We start from the raw sequence: 15,199 nt of genomic DNA, 5'->3' as shown, positions 1-15,199 counted from the left end.
GACAAAGAGTTTCTTCCTCTCTCCTTTAGTTCCACAGCTGCGGAGGGATAGTTCTTTAGGGAATAGTCTTGTAGGGATGAAAAGGGTTCTATAGAAATATCTCTGAAAAATTTATGGAATGTAATGAGAAATGCATATCCTTCTATAGGTGTAATGTAATGTAATTTAAACAGAAGCTAAATTCTAGGGTCATCCATAATGTAATTTATGGAATGTAATGAGAAATGCATATCTTTCTATAGGTGTTTTTGAACCATCCTATAGAATTCTAGAGACAGGATTCTCTTTTAGCTTCTCTAGGATGGGTTGAAAAGCCTACAGAAAGGTTCACATTTTCTATTGAATTCTGTAGGATTTTTCCACTCAGGAGTGGAGCCAGGCCTATTCAGTGATGGGCCAGACTCAAAGTTCAGGGATCCAAGCACTCAAATGTATTGCGTGGCCCTAAGGTTCGCCCTGAATGTGAGATGCTACTGTATCTACTGTGAACTGTAGTCAAAGTTGGGAACAGAACCCTTAACTCTGAAATTCATAGCTTTGTGTGGTATATAGATAAGAGCCTTCCCACTAACACCGCCTTTTTCATTACATTAGTGATCCCTATAATCTGCAAATAGTGAATATTCCTTTTATGCACCAGGGAACCCAACCCATCAGTATCAAGTGCAACTGCTAAATTTCTTCTGCTTAAGTACTTGGAGTAAGGCTTAGAGGGGAATATGTCTTTTTATTGTGTATGTTTGTTTACATATAATCAGGCTTTTTTCATTTTTTGCATAGATCTGATTCACTTTTTTATTAGAAAATTGTTACATTAGAGGAAGATCTAAACAGTATGGAGGAAGTGGAGTAAAATAAGCAGTTGCCATTCTGTTTTTTTTAAACCACTCTTTGGACCTATATATACACACTTCTTGCAGCACACAAAACATGACTCACTAACAGCAGGTGTTAGGCAGCTTAGTAACAGTAGGGAGGGGGCTGCTCCCCATATATGGCATCCCAGAGGCAAGCTAAAAATACTTTGCTGACTTCCAGCAAAGTAAAAGTAGTTGGGAGTTGTAGAAGTCTGCTTCTAAAGGTAAGGAATAGAGATGCTCTTTTTAATCCGATTTTTTTTTAAATATGTGAAGTTTGCCTTGGCAACTGGTGGGCAAATGTTAACTGGAACAGGCCTGTAGGTTTGGAATTATAAACAGTAGTTATCTGTTTGTCTCCATGAAACCAGCTTGTGGAATGATCAGTTAATGGAAATCAGTGTAATTCAGGGGCAATTGCTGCTGAAACAGAGACAAACGGAACATGTGCCTCAGTTAGAAATAGGCCCCAGTTTTGCTTTGTTTCAGGGAGCATTTGAAAAATACATAAGCAGCCACAGTATGCAAATCTGCTGTGCACGATAGATAAATCTCTTGCACTTGCACCCTCACGACACAGGGGCCAGCAAACAAAGTTTCTGGAAACTTATAATAGTGGATTATCAAAAGATCTGAATTCTTTGTATGTCTGAGACTTGTGACCTTTTGTTTTTTTTCACCTTTCTCTGCAGCACAGGGTGCAGGTCACTTGCCAGGATTATCTGGCTATATCTCACTTAATAATCTCCCTGGCACTGTGGGGGCCTCAGGCATCAGTGCCCCTCTCTCTCCCTGTGGCACATAACAGTTCAGTCTTTTGTGGGTTGTAACACTTGTTGGTTGGGTTTAGTATGCAGCTGCTGTTGGTGGCCTGTGACATATAGGTCAGAGTAGATGAGCTGGTGGTTCCTTACACTTTATGATTTGTACATTTCAGGAAATAGTATGTGTGTTGTGTGGAGAAGCAGAGAAAGGCGAACATGCAATCATCTTTGTAAAAGCCAGTCTCAATGTATTAATAACTATAGACAGACAAAGAATGGAAAGAATGCAGTTATAAAAAGGAAGCTGGGTACTGTGTGTGCGCACATGGGTGGCTCATGCACCTGCTCTTCCCAGCAAAAAAACTATAAGGACAGTGAATTCTAGCAGAAAGGAAGACAAAGAGAAACAGCTAACCATGGAAACGAAAAGAATGACAGGGATTTGTGGCGCTGTACCCTTGCTCTGACATACAGAAAAAGGCAGTTTCTGTTCATGTTGACATTGATGGCAAAGCTGTCATTGACGTATTGGGACTAGGACTGAAATCCAACTAACATAGGGTTAAATTGTGCATTTTTTTTTTAATCTGGTTGAGCAGGGAAATAAGGCACCTCGTATTTCCCCCTTGCCTGGTGTACTTGGATCAGATCTGGTGCATAGTGCGGCTCCTGATCTTTGGATACATCCTCCTGTGAACAAATGGATGGGGAGGAGCAGAGCGAAGTAGAGAGTGGGTGGAGCCTTGGCCACACCCTCGGCCACACTCCACCCACTTGCTGGCCAGAGCAGGGAAATAAGCTGCACCCTTTCAAGGGTTGCAATAACTTACTCTGCCCCAAAGGAAAAGGGGACTGGGGAGGAAACATGACTGAGTCACACAGCCTTCCTTGGGCTGTTCCTAGGATGTGCTGTCATATACTACCTGTTTCTCATCAAGCAACAGTGGTTTTGTAGAAAGAAAGGTCTTGTGGTTACTTATGGTACAGAGCTAGGATTCAAGAGATCTGGGTTGAGTTCCTAGTTCAGCCACAACTCCTTCTATAACTTTGGGCAAGTCACTTTATTTCTCTGTGCCTCTATTCCCTGTCTGTAAAATGGGGGCAATAGTCCTTTGTGGTCTAGTCTTCCTGGTTAGATTGAAAGCTCTTTGGGGCAGAGGCTGTCTTTTACTGAATGTACCTGTGCACAGCACAACAGGGCCCTGATCTTGGTTGGGACCTCTAGGCCAGTGGTTCTCAAACTTTTTTTTCCCACGGATCCCTTGAAAATTGCTGAGGGTCTCAGCGGACCACTTGATCTTTCCAAATGTTGCTTGTACTATTAGCTAACTATTGTAAAGCACTTTGGATAAAAGCGCTATATAAAAAAAGTAATAGCTTTTTGTTCTACAAATAAAAGCACACAACTCATATTTTAATATCAGTAGTCTTACCTTTCTAATGTGATGGATGTGTCCTCTCTCCCCCACCACAGCAGCCACAGAGCTGAGGCTGGGAAGGAGGGCCATCTCTCCCTGGCAGCAGCAGCCCTGGAACTGGGGAAAGTCGCCTCTTTCTCTGGCCACTGCAGCCCTGCACATCCCAAATTCCCCCACCCCCTCTTCTCACCCCACTGCCCCCTCCCAGCTACCTCCTATTCCTCCCTCCCAGGCTACAACCTTACCTTACATGTGCATCTTCTCCAGGGTACAGGCACCTAATTAGTGGAGCCACTTCTGCCCGGCTCCACTAATTAGGTGGGTGGCCCATCATTGTCTTGTGTACGGCTGCCCAGGCACGCACCTTAGAGGGAACTACCCGCAGACCACTTGGATGGAGCTCGTCCACGGACCACAGTTTGAGAACTTCTGCTCTAGGTACTCTCTTAATACAAAATTACTGACCGCAAAGCCTAAAGACTATCTAGCCCTTGAAAGCAAGGGAAAAGGTAGATGAAATTGCATGAGAAGTGGAGATTCAAGATGAAAAATGTGATTTTTGACATTCTTATTGGAAATGAGTCCTTACCAGTGACAAAGTGAATGGATAATTATTTAAACAGAAGCTAAATTCTAGGGTCATCCATAATGGACCAAATCCTGCTAATTTTTTGCCCACAAATAGTCCCATTTTTTGACTTCAGTGGGATTACACCCTGGAACAAGGGGGATAGGAATTAGCCCAGTGTGGCTATAGAAATATTTTTCATATTGAGTCTAAGGTTTAGAGTGGTAGAATTCAAAATACAAAGCAGTGACCTACCTGGGCACAATCCTGCCCTGCACACCTGCCCTACAACCTCCTAGCTGGGTCACTCACAAACAGCTTTCCAGCATGCCGGTCACACACTGAGAGTCTGTGTGTAATTGCGGCCTGCCAGCTACACCCTTATTCTCACCAGCCTTGGTTATTCTGCAGGGTGACCCCAACGCACTCCATGTCCTGGATCTTCCCCCAGAAATGTATGTCTTGTACTGCCCAGCCCTCTCCTGGATATTACAAATCTATTAAGTCCATGATTCCTTTAAGGGAATAATGTGACAGCTTATTACCTTAAATCATTACCCAGACACTTCAACTTAAAACACCCCGGGATCCAATAATACAGTAAAACAAGTTTGTTAACTACAAAGAGAGAGTTTAAGTGAGTATAAGTAATGATCCATAAGAGACAGACATGGTTACACAAAAAATAAAGATAAAATGCTCACTAGTATCTACTTAAAAAACTAACTTAGCTGCAAAACAAACTTTCTCACCATATGCTCCAGCAAAGTACTGACCAAACTCTCCAGGTCAGGACCTCTCCCCTGGAGTCTAACAGTTCTTTCCTCTTGTCCTCTCAGGTGCAGAGAATGAGAAGGACAGAGGGGTAGGGGGCCCTGCATTGTTTGTCCCTCCTTTTTATAGTTTCAGTTCCCTATCTTGAAAAACATTTCCAGCTGAGTCCCATGAGACAAAGAGCCTATGTGGAAGGATGTTCCAGCTGTTTTTTTTTTCCACCTGTTTGAACTTGCTTTGTTTTCTCTCCCTGCTCGATGACACTTTTTACTGCTTAAATGCAAATTAAGGCAAGCACACATTCCTTGCTTTGCCTAGGTCAGACCTGACTTCTGCATGGACAGGGCGGTAGAACATGTGTGAATAGCATCATACTGGGAAATTTGTACATACAATGTTGCCACAGATATTTTATCAGGACAATGCTGACCAGCAAATTATGGATTTTCAAGGCATACTTTGTACAAAGATTATTTCAGTAGTGTGTAAATACAGGGTCGTATTCTGTTACACAAGCTCTGTGAAAATTGAAATCTATATGATCTCCTCTACATCTGATCTTAAACACTGCATTAGTAGGTATGAAAAAGAAAGGGACTGTATCCTTAGAAGTCCAAAAGAGCATAACAAGCTTAGCGCTGCCTTGTTAGGTGTCAGGGGTTGATGTAAAACAAAGGGAAACCTCAGCCGGCAATGTAGAGCTTCTGCTATGGTTGCCAATCTACATTTTGCTGTGTAATCAGGGGTGGCTCCAGGACCCAGCACGCCAAGTGCGTGCTTGGGGCAGCAAGCTGTGGGGGGTGCTCTGCTGGCGCCGCGAGGGCGGCAGGCAGGCTGCCTTTGGCGGCTTACCTGCGGAAGGTTTGCTGGTCCCATGGCTTCGGTGGACCTCCCTCAGGCATGCCTGCGGAGGGTCCACTGGTCCCGCGGCTTCGGAGGACCTCCTGCAGCCTGCCTGCAGCGCTTGGGGCGGAAAAATCCCTAGAGCAGCCCCTGTGTGTAATAGTTGCTTTCTTCCCCAATAAACCACGTTGCTTAATTCAACTGGCTCCAGTTGATGTACATGTATCTTTCTCTGCTGAGCAAGCAGGAAATGGCAGAAGACAATTTAATTTTTTTCCCCCTTTGTGGAAGCAAATTGCTACAAACACAGTCAGATACGCACCCTTGCAGCTTTGTGCTAGATCCCAAAATATAATTCAAAGCACTTCCATGTGGCCTGACCTGTTCCTGTTTAGCACAGATTTAATCTTGCAATTTCTGACTACAAGCTGTTGACAAAAGAGCATTCCAGTATGTGGAAGCAAGGCTTAAGCAATGAGCGGATATTTTAATGGTGGCATGCTGAATAATCAATTCCACTTGAGCGCATAGATCAATACTATCTCTGAGATGTCTGAATAACCATTTAAAGCAAGCAATATAGGTCCAAGATGGCATGAAAAAAGATGGGGAGAATTATGTTCTTGACCGTAGTGTGCAGGGCGTAATGGCCTAGAATGGCACCACTGAAGTGGAGGCAGAAGTTTGAAATGGAGATGAATTTTCTGACTTGGTTTGCTGGTCATGACAACTCACAGTAAGGACACTGGAACCAAATCCATACACAGTGAGGAAGGCAGGAAGGACTCCCCACATTTTCTTCTTTAAGTAGTGTACCTTTATGGGGTACAGTAATTTACTGGGTTAGTCTAATTTAAGCTGGACATCTGCTTCACAGAGCTGGTCTACACTACTGCTTAAGTCAATGTAACTTATGTTGCATGGGGTGTAAAAAAGACATCCGCCAAGTGACATAAATTACATTGACCTAAGCACTGGCCACACTGGCGCTATGTCAACGGGGGAAGTGCTCTCACCAACACAGCTTCTGCCTCTCACGGAGGTAAAGTAATTGTCAATGGGAGAGTGCTCTCCTGGCACACTCTTTTTCTGTGGTCCTAAGTCATGATTTCTAGTATTTGGGTTTGGCAATACTGAAATAGCTATTGGGAAGTTTTCCTCAAATGTCCACTTCCAAAGGCTGAGGAAAGAGGGAGGTTATCTCTTAGCAGCAAAGGTAGCATCTCTTGGTAAGTTTGGAAAGCCTGCCCCTATGTCTCCTCTGCTTCTGCACCAAAGCTTGTCCGTGGTCAGCTGGTAGCTTAGCAGCAGCAAAATGCAGGACAATTTAACATCCTAATACATCTTTCTAGGCAATCACAGAACAACAGATTGTGTTAAGCAGGACATTGACTCACCTGGGGTTGGTATCACCCACTGCTGTCACTGATCCAGAACTGTAAGGGCTGCATGGCATCTGTGTGCTTATGTGGCACAGTTAAAATGTGACTGGGGCTCGCAGAACTTTTGGGATGGAGGTTAAGTCCCACAGCTCCACTGGATTAGTATTACATTCAGGGGACGAGATTGCTGGATTTGGGAAATGCCTGTCATTTTTATTTTAGCTTGCCTGTTGTAATCATTCATTTCCCCCTTTATTTCTCACTGGGAAAAATTGGTGACATTTAAGACAGTTTTTTAACTAAACGTGCAGAGGGTCAGGATTTTTCATCACTCAGGATTGACATTTATTTGCTCTCATTCCATGCAGCAATTGCATTTCTGGATAACTAATTTGAATAAATAAAAAACAAAAAAAACCTAAACAAACCAACCTGCTAAATCCAGAGTTTAGTGGCATGATCAGCAAGAGGCAGAGACAACTTGTTATGAGTTTCTAGGAGAGAAGAACTCAAATGCAACTAAGAGGGAAATCCAAAAACTCTAGGATTTAAATTCTTTGCTGGCATAACTTCATGGAGGTTAGTGCAAGTATACCACCAGAAATATTGGTCCTTTAGTCCTGTGCAGAAATGCCCCCTGGATCTCTCATAGGGGAGGGAGGAACCAGCAAATATTTATGCAAATATCAGAATTCTCCAGACATTTCTGCATAGCAAATCTGTATGTGACACTACCCTGAAGCTGAGCAAACTTCTGGTTAACATAGAACTAGGAGTAGAACAGGGGATTCATGCCTGAATTAATGGTAAAGGACCTTAGTCTACATTTCTTGCAAAATCGGAGCATTCATTGATGCCAACAGGAATGTTGGGTGTACAAGGAACGAAGGAGTTGGGCTCACTATGTAGTGGATTAGAGGCATTACTCAACTAGGGTGAGGGGCAATAAGGCCTGTGACAAAAAGTTATAGGGCAGGGGCCAACAGGACCCTTTACTGATCAGGGTGGTCCATAAATGTCACAAGGCTCCTAAACAATTCCCACTGAAATCAAAGGAAAGACTCCTATTGACTTAAAGGGGAGTTGGATCAGATCCTAACAACTGTTGTAGGAAAAGAGCAGGACTTGTATTAATCGGGTAGATTTCCCCCTTTAATTTCCCTTCATCCTTTGGTCTCCATTTTGTGAGAGGGAGGGCAGCATTTAAATGAAAATAAAAAACAAAGCTCCCCTAAGAATTCCTGATCAACATTTGTAAGGTGCAATTTCTATGCCCCAAATGGATGTCTCTGCCTCCCAGGTATAGTGGCAGCTGTTTGCTGGATCAAATGGAGAAGTGAAGCAATCCCTTTTATTTGTGTATCCTTTTTTGTTGCAAGCTCCCACTCCTCAAAACAAACAAACCTTCCTCTCTTGGCGGGGAGGGAAAGTAGAAAGATGATCTAAAAAGTGTCATGTCTTCAGCTGAGCATTTTGTTTCTTACATTTTCCCTGTGTAATAACATTGAAGTGGCTTCAGGGGTGGTACTTATCCCCCAGTCCTGCAGGAGCCTCAGCTTTCACTGACTTGACTGGAATGAGGACTCCTGGGTTGTATTGGAACCCAGGCTTTAGAGTTCATATTTCTCTGAGGAGAGTTTACACTTTGACAGTGGATATAAGATTAAAATCTCTTGGCAAATAAAATAATTCTTTGGTGTGTTTTGCACTATTTAGATGTTTGGAGCTAAAGTAATACACTTTCTATTGCCTTAGGAAATGCACCAACTTTGAGCTAGTAGAAAACAAGATGTTTGCATCTAGTGGAAAATTGCTGACTTTTCTTTAGGTGGAAATCAGTGTTTCCACCTACATCCCCCCCACCATTAAAATTTAAAGGCCAATGTTGTCAGCTTTGCTATTTATCCCGGTACTTACATGGCTAGCAGTATAGTAGCCGAGACTGAGTGCCTCTTAACTGCTAATGGATTTTATCTCCCCAGCACTTCCGGCAAATATTACCCCCATTTTACAGGAAGGGGGCAGAGGAACAGGATAGATTAAGTAAATTTCCCAGCATCACACAGGAAGTCTCTGGCTCAGCTGAGAACAAGTCTCCAGAACCTCAGTCCAAGGCCCCAGCCTCTAGAGTTTAATTCTTCTTGTGACCTCCCTCTCTGCCTAGGAGGGACAGTTGAGGCTTGATCCATAGGGAAACCCCAGGGGGTTCCTAGCAGGGCTGTTCACACTAGACCATGTTCTCGATTCGCAAGGGAGAACCAGCCCCCACCCCACCTTTTACAGTCTCTTTCCTGAAACTGGCAGCCTGATTCCCAGCCAGAGCCTCTTTGATTTAAATGCACCTCCCAGGGCGAGATTTGAACAGAACAAGCAACTGAGTCAGGGAGCCCAAGTCGCCCCCGCGGAAGGCTGGTCCCTCCCGCCACCCTTGGGTGCGGGTGTGAGGCGGATGGGTGGGGGTTGGGGAATACACGGAGCCCCTTTCGCTACAGCCAGCCAGGCAGCGGCAGCAGCTACTCGCTCCTGCAGGGTGAAGCGGCGGCGGCGCCAGCGGCTCCACCCTCCCCTCAGCTTGCAAGATTTGCAAAGCTCTTTGCACCCCAGGATTCCTGCAGCTGCAGGGGGGAAATCCTGGCGCCCCCCCAGCCCAGCTGTCTCGCGCGGGCGCACACACACACACACACGCGCGCAGCAGGAGCCGGCACGTGGGCGCTGCTGCTGTTTGCAGCCAGCCTAGCGCCTGTCCTCCCAGTGTGTGCCGGGAGCCCGGCAAGGCAGCACCGGCAGTGAGCGCCCCCGGCAGCGAGAGGGGGGCTCAGTGACCGGGAGAGAGCGGGACCCCCACCCCATGCGTGCACCCCAGAGCGGGCGCGCCTGCAAGGCAAAGCCCCGCTGCCCCCCGGCCTGAATGCATGTAGGCGCCGGCTGCAGGGACGCTCCGGGAAGGATGCTCGGGCTATAGGCAGCTGCCCCTGCTCGCGGCCGGGGCACCAGGCGGAGCTCACCCACCCATGCTGCCCCAGGCATGATCTCCGAACGGGGCTGGCTACGCCTCTCTCGCTCCTGCCCCATGGACTTAGCTGCGGTCGCCGGCCGGAGCTCGTGAGTCTGGGCTGCCCGCCGAGCGGGGCCGGTCCCCGGGGTGAGTACCGCGCCGAGCACCCTGGGGCCCCGGGCAAGAGCCCGCTGGCTGGCTGGGCGCCTCCCTGCTTCCCTTCCCTACCGCCGCCGCCCCCAGCCCGCCGCGGTGCTCGGGCACTTTGGGAAGTTTTCGCCCGCCCGGTGTTAGCTTTGCAGCCTCCCTCCCGGGCGTCCGCGGGCAGCTGCTGCAGCTCCCGGGGGAGGCTCCGCGCCCGGGGGTGCTGCTGGGAGGGAGGCTAGTGGGCAAGGCGCTGTGCGAGGGTGGGCTCGGCATCAGAGCCGCCTCCCGACAGAACATAGTGGGCTGCCCCCCCTGCCCCCAGCAAATCCCAGCCTGGCTGTCCTGGGGTGGCAGCCCTGGGCTGCATTGCCAGGCACCCTGCATCGCAGGCTTCCCTTGGCAAACCCTTCGGATAGCCCAGGTGGGTCTGTGCCATACCGGGGCTCGAGCAGGGCTACACGTACCCCCAGAGACCTTCCAGCAGGGACATCCACTCACCTAGGTGTCTGCCTGGTTTTACAACAGGCTACATAAAAAGCACCAGCGGAGTCAGGACAGACTAACATTTCCTAGACAAATGACTTGTTTATCCTGATCTATATGCTATATACTGAAATGTAAATACAAATATTGATTCATTTTATAATTATGTGGTAAAGATGAGAAAGTCAGCAATTGTTGGGTACTAGTCTGGCTGTGACACTTGTGTATTTTTAGGTCTGATTTTGTAAGCAAATCGTTTTTTAAATGAGGTGAATCTTGGGGGTGTGCAAGACAAATCAGACTCCTGAAAGGGGAGGGTAGTCTGGAAAGGCTGGAGACACTGGAGCATAAGGTGTACTTTGCTAGTGATCAGTGGAAACAGTGCAGGAGAGAAGTAGACTGCAGAATGGCACTCATTAGAGGCAGGTCGTGCCGGCTGAATATTAAAAGTGTGTGTGTGAGTGTCAGTCAGAGAAAGTTGGCAGTGGAGGAGCAGCAGGTGAAATGAGTAAAGGGTGGGGCTGAAGTCACTGCCAATGGGAAAACTTTTCTACAGCAAGGGACGCATGGCTCTGGTTATTCCAGTCACTGCACAGCTTTTGGAGGGATGAAGCAATGGTTCTGGTTGGCTTGGCAGTGACCAACAGGTGGTGTGTTGGCAACTGATCATTCTGTATTCCTCAGTTGGGAGTGCCGGGGAAAGGGTTCCTGATTGACACCTGTCACTGCTTTTATGTAGTACCTTGAATGGATGAGGAGAGAGATGCTTTCCCTTCCAATTGACTTATTCTAGGCTGTGTGCTGTCCAGATGTCATTGTCCTGATGGTGTAACGCGAAACAGCAAACTCCGGGTTGAATCACTTCAGTTGTTTTTGCAAGGATGACATGAACTTCAGAGCTGCTGAGACGCCATTTAGATGAAACAATAGAAGATTGCAGATTAGTGTCTTATAAATGTAATGTGTGTTTTTTTCCTCATATTGCAAAAATGTATCCAATAGATCTAGGGAGAATAATGGACTTTGAATCATGAACCACAGAATTTCAGGAGCTTGTTGGTTGCATTGATATGACACTTAATTTTTTGGTGACTTCTCTGAAAGTGCAACTGCTGTTCTAGCAGATACTCTTGAATCTGTAGCAGTAAGAATGACTAGAGATGTGCCTTTATTTTAATTTCATTTGTAAATTCAAGATCTAAAAGGTAAAAAAGCTCCAATACTGTAATCACGTGGTTATGCAGCCACTAACTCCCTTGAGTCAGTTGTCTTCTATTAAGTCAGCTCTTGAAAACACACCCATTCACATGATGTTATATCAGATTTTTGGAGGGGTCGGAGAGAGGGTTCAAATTCAATTGTCCAGATTAAATCAAAATTAATTGCTTAGTGTTGGGCAAGGTTGATAAATGAAGCACTAAATCAGCACCTACGTGGTTTCTCATTGAAAAGAAAAATGAGCAATTCTGAGCCCTATTTGGGCAGCATAGGTCAGCCACAAATAGCTCTCTGAACTAGATACACATGCTAGCAGGCATGCTTGTTCTGTGATATCATACAGATAAGCATAGAAATCTGCTCACATGACCTGCGCTACAGGAGCATGTTCTGTAAAGGACCCTATATAGTCAGTTGGTGTAAACTGGTATTGCTCCATTAACTTCAATGGAGCTACCCTGCTTTACACCAAATGAGTATCTGGTCCCATATTTCTACTCACCTTGCTTAGAAAGAGCTTTTATTTTGAGTATTTGTAGAAGCAAAATGATGTTGACTTGAGAGAGAGAGAAGAGGTGTCATTTTGGCTCAGTACAATCAAGATTGGGTGTAGTAAAGGAGACTCCTCTGTCAGAAATACATTATAAAAACAGCTTCATTTCTAAACTCTTTAATTAGAGCAGATATAGATGTTACAATATTCTGTTTGCTATTGGGAAGTGGGATTTATCTTAAGTTCTTAAAAATTCTCACAGTGGAATATAAAGAAGAGTTTGACTTTTTATTCACACTTGCTATTTGTAGCTTCCGGTAACTTTTGCTGTTCGGTCTTAAGAATCACGGATTGCATAGTATCAATGTATTCCATTGCAACTGTTATTAATTTCTCTGTTATCTGCATAGACTTTCTTTGCAAAAAAAAATGTTTTTGGGGAAAAAAAGTTATCATGACAATTTTCTTGTTTTGCCAACGAACACTCAGTGTTAGAAATCACGTATAGAGCTGATAAAAAGGTTCCCTGACTTTCAAGGGGAGTGTGACAGTGGTGAAGAACTGCACCTGAACCAGTAATCTGATCACTGCAACTGCAGATGGTTGCCCTGCAGCACACCTAACTCTGAGAATTGTGCCCAGTTGATAGATTGGGATGGGCTGGAGAGAGTTAAAAGGCTAATTAACTCATTAGCCCAAATGGTGCAAAGGATTGAGAGGGAAGTTGGCTCTTAGAGCCAGAGCCCTCCCTTTCTTGCCTTAGGAGCTGAGGGCTCTATGTTACTGCTGGGGTGAGGCTACATAGTGTGTAAAGGCAGTGGAAAAGAACACTGTAAACAAATTGTAGGAGCTGTTGGGCTAGAAGATGGTCTCCCAGCCTTTTGTGGGGCTCCTGGGGAGGGAGGAGTGAGTCTGCTCTGCTATAGGGATGCAAGTGTGTAAGTTCCCTTAGTGATTTAGAAAATCGCAATACCTCAGAATAGAGCAAGAAAGAAATCCTACAAACTTCAGGGAACCAGTGTCTCCAGTTCAGATGTTTAGTTATATGATGTTTGCTTTCCTTATAACAGACCTATAGTGCTGGAGTGACCATGATGTACCTTAAGACAGTGCACATGCGTTTTAAAAGGTGCTTGATGGAGAGAGAGAAAGAGCATATTGTGTGCAGATGGGTTGTGCCTGACCCTCAGAAAGAGGAAGGTTCTGCATATGGAGATGCCTTTATATATCTATAGTATGTGATGGGACCTTGTCCTCTCTTTCTTGTGAGCTAATACATCTCCAAATGTTCTCTGTGCATCAACAAAACCCAATTATAACTAAATAAAAACTAGTCTAATTGCCCTTAAAAATCAGTATAACACTTCCTTAACTGAAAGATTGTTATATGCTTTATACAGTTATGTTGTTGTTGTCTTTCTTGTCATCTTTGAAATCGTAATGCATTCTTTCGCTACTTTGCTACTAGTAAATGGTAACTCTGTGCTGAGCTAATCTGAGAAGGAACTGATATTTCACTGAACTGTTCTGATGATTTTGGAAGAAGTATATTAGGGACTGATGTGCATTGATAAAACCTCTGGGGCACATATCTGGCATTGAAGCTTTTTAGGGGAAGATTACTTTCCAAGCCATCTTCTTCTGCCTTTATTACTCCTGAGGGAATTCTGTGCCAAAGAAATTAAAATTCTGTGTGCAATATTTTAAAATTTTGTCAATAAATACAGGGGCTTGTTGGGGAATTCCAGGTGCAGGGGTCATTGAACTCTGCAGGGGGTGTCCAGGTGAAGGTGGTTGGGACTCAGCAGGGGGATCTAGGTGTACGGAATTTGGCCTGAGGGTTCAGATGTAGCTGGTTGCAGCTTGGTGGGGGTCTGAGTTCCAGGTGCTAATTGGAGTGGGGCTTGTCATGGTGGGGGTTCAATGGGCCTGCTTAATGGGGAAGACCCAGCTGCTGCTTCCGTGTGGATGCCACATGCCAGGCTCCCAATTCCCCAATCCCCTTCTCTTTCCCATCCCATCCCCTTCCCCACTGCTCCATCCTTTCCCCACTGTCCCTCGCTCCATCCCCCTCCCCTCCTATATCCCCCTCCCACTGCATCTTCCACCCCACCCTTTCCCCATTTCCTCTGCCTCCTCTTGCCCTGCCCCACCACGGGCATTCACTGTTGTACAGAAAACGGGATGATTCTCAGCACACAGGAGGGTAGGACGTCTGGCGCTAGGACCCAGGAGGCAGTGTCCAGCTGCAGACTCAGCGAATTGAGCAGCATCCTCCTTCAGCTGTGCAGCTCTGTGCTCACAGAAATGTAAGGGGCAGGGGAAAGGAGGTAGTGGTATGTGATCCTGTGTGGTCCCTATGCCTTACCTCTGCTTCGGGGGCAGTGCTCTCTGCAAACAACACCCATGGGCGTCCCCAGCTCCCCCTTCCTCCCCATGGCTTCCCTTTGCGTCCTTTCCATTTTCTGCGGGGAAGCAAAGAAATATGTGTGGGGACATGAATTCTACGCATGCACAGGGGTGCAGAATTTCCCCAGGAGTACTTTATTTCATGTGTGGGAAGTTTGGGCGCCTTCATCTGGTTTCATTAAATCCAGTAGATGCACTTGAAATGGGAACTATCTTTGCCTAAAAGCTTTCGTGTTATCACCACCATCTGAAATAATTTTTCTTTGACTGCCAGAGGAAGTGCGTTTCTGTTTCAGTCCTCTTGCTTTGTGGACCATCAGCAACTAGAACCTGAAAGAGCAAGAAGTCCAAGTAGGCCCGAGTTAAGCACTAAGAAATGCTTAAATGTGTGATTGGCAAAACAGTAATTGACAGGCTATTCTGATGCTTCATTAGTAGGTTCTGACACCATATTACTTGAGGCATTGTTTGACAAACTTTGATTTACAAAGTAATTGAAAGGGGTTGAATATTTGTATTCAGAATGAATACACAGCAACTTTTGGCATTTAACCCCATAGGTTTTCAAAACTATATGCAGCTAATAACCTGTCTCCCTGTCACTGATTCTGATGGGATAGGTGGTTCTGAAAATGTCTGCTCTTGTTTGAACATTTAATGGTAAATGTTTATGTATGCAGTAAAGTCTATTTTAAGTTTGATATTTTTCAGGCTTTTTTAGACAAGACTATAAATTTTAACTATATGACACTTTATCGAGGATTTAAAATTAATCTGATCTAAAGTTTGCGATATGCTCAATTTGGGACTAATGCAAAAAACCATGGTAATAAATCCCAGGCACTAGT

The 15,199-nt window shown here is 45.4% G+C and overlaps 1 protein-coding gene across 5 annotated transcripts in view; it reads left to right on the top strand.

Annotated features, from left to right (window-relative positions):
- Positions 1 to 15,199, top strand: part of SGCD (sarcoglycan delta) — a 665,508-nt gene that overhangs the window by 142,737 nt on the left and 507,572 nt on the right. For 3 of the 5 annotated variants that reach the window (XM_050961326.1, XM_050961319.1, XM_050961324.1), the window contains exon 1: positions 9,447 to 9,748. The exons of 1 other annotated variant lie outside the window; for it this stretch is intronic. The gene's annotated coding sequence lies outside the window, so the exon portion shown is untranslated. Of the gene's footprint in view, positions 1 to 1,064; positions 1,082 to 9,446; positions 9,749 to 15,199 lie in introns of those variants that run through there. One more of the 5 variants, XM_050961323.1, reaches the window with a different exon arrangement.

The sequence above is a fragment of the Gopherus flavomarginatus genome, chromosome 7 (genome assembly GCF_025201925.1).
Source record: "Gopherus flavomarginatus isolate rGopFla2 chromosome 7, rGopFla2.mat.asm, whole genome shotgun sequence".
NCBI lineage: Eukaryota > Metazoa > Chordata > Testudines > Testudinidae > Gopherus > Gopherus flavomarginatus.
This window is presented reverse-complemented; position numbering and strand designations above follow the sequence as displayed.